Below are 2,102 nucleotides of genomic sequence, written 5' to 3'. Positions count from 1 at the left end.
TCCCTAAATGCACCATCAGTCCCTGAACACACCATCAGTCCCTGTACACAACATCAGTCCCTGAACATACCATCAGTCACTGAACGCACCATCAGTCCCTGAACGCACCATCAGTCCCCGAACGCACCATCAGTCCCTGAACGCACCATCAGTCCCTGAACGCACCATCAGTCACTGAAGACACCATCAGTCCCTGAACGCACCGTCAGTCCCTGAACATACCATCAGTCCCTGAACATACCATCAGTCCCTGAACGCACCATCAGTCCCTGAACACAACATCAGTCCCTGAACACATTAGTCCCTGAACATACCATCAGACCCTGAACGCACCATCAGTCCCTGAACGCACCATCAGTCCCTGAACACAACATCAGTCCCTGAACATACCATCAGACTGTCACTGAACGCACCATCAGTCACTGAACACACAATCAATCCCTGAACATACCATCAGTCCCTAAACGCACCATCAGTCCCTGAACACACCATCAGTCCCTGAAGACACCATCAGTCACTGAACGCACCATCAGTCCCTGAACGCACCATCAGTCACTGAAGACACCATCAGACTGTCACTGAACACACCATCAGTCACTGAACGCACCATCAGTCCCTGAACACACCATCAGTCACTGAACGCACCATCAGTCACTGAACGCACCATCAGTCACTGAACACACCATCAGTCACTGAACGCACCATCATTCCCTGAACACACCATCAGTCACTGAACGCACCATCATTCCCTGAACACACCATCAGTCCCCGAACACACCATCAGTCCCCGAACGCACCATCAGTCCCCGAACGCACCATCAGTCCCCGAACACACCATCAGTCCCCGAACACACCATCAGTCACTGAACACACCATCAGTCCCTGAACACACCATCAGACTGTCACTGAACACACCATCAGACTGTCACTGAACACACCATCAGACTGTCACTGAACGCACCATCAGTCACTGAACACACCATCAGACTGTCACTGAACACACCATCAGACTGTCACTGAACACACCATCAGACTGTCACTGAACACACCATCAGACTGTCACTGAACACACCATCAGACTGTCACTGAACGCACCATCAGTCTCAGAACGAACTATCAGTCACTGAACACACCATCAGTCACTGAACGCACCATTAGTCACTGAAGACACCATCAGTCCCTGAACACACCATCAGTCCCTGAATGCACCATCAGTCCCTGAAGACACCATCAGTCCCTGAAGACACCATCAGACTGTCACTGAACACACCATCAGTCACTGGACGCACCATCAGTCCCTGAACATACCATCAGTCCCTGAAGACACCATCAGTCCCTGAACACACCATCAGTCCCTGAACACACCATCAGTCCCTGAACACACCATCAGTCCCTGAACACACCATCAGTCCCCGAACACACCATCAGTCCCCGAACGCACCATCAGTCCCTGAACACACCATCAGTCCCTGAATGCACCATCAGCCCCTGAACACATCATCATTCCCTGAACACACCATCAGTCCCCGAACACACCATCAGTCCCCGAACGCACCATCAGTCCCCGAACGCACCATCAGTCCCCGAACACACCATCAGTCCCCGAACACACCATCAGTCACTGAACACACCATCAGTCACTGAACACACCATCAGTCCCCGAACACACCATCAGTCACTGAACGCACCATCAGTCACTGAACACACATCAGTCACTGAACGCACCATCAGTCACTGAACGCACCATCAGTCACTGAACACACCATCAGTCACTGAACGCACCATCAGTCACTGAACGCACCATCAGTCACTGAACACACCATCAGTCACTGAACGCACCATCAGTCCCTGAACGCACCATCAGTCACTGAACGCACCATCAGTCCCTGAACGCACCATCAGTCACTGAACGCACCATCAGTCCCTGAAAACACCATCAGTCCCTGAACACACCATCAGACTGTCACTGAACGCACCATCAGTCCCTGAACACACCATCAGTCCCTGAAGACACCATCAGACTGTCACTGAACACACCATCAGACTGTCACTGAACACACCATCAGACTGTCACTGAACACACCATCAGACTGTCACTGAAC

Source organism: Austrofundulus limnaeus, unplaced genomic scaffold, assembly GCF_001266775.1.
Source record: "Austrofundulus limnaeus strain Quisiro unplaced genomic scaffold, Austrofundulus_limnaeus-1.0 Scaffold649, whole genome shotgun sequence".
NCBI lineage: Eukaryota > Metazoa > Chordata > Actinopteri > Cyprinodontiformes > Rivulidae > Austrofundulus > Austrofundulus limnaeus.
This window is presented reverse-complemented; position numbering follows the sequence as displayed.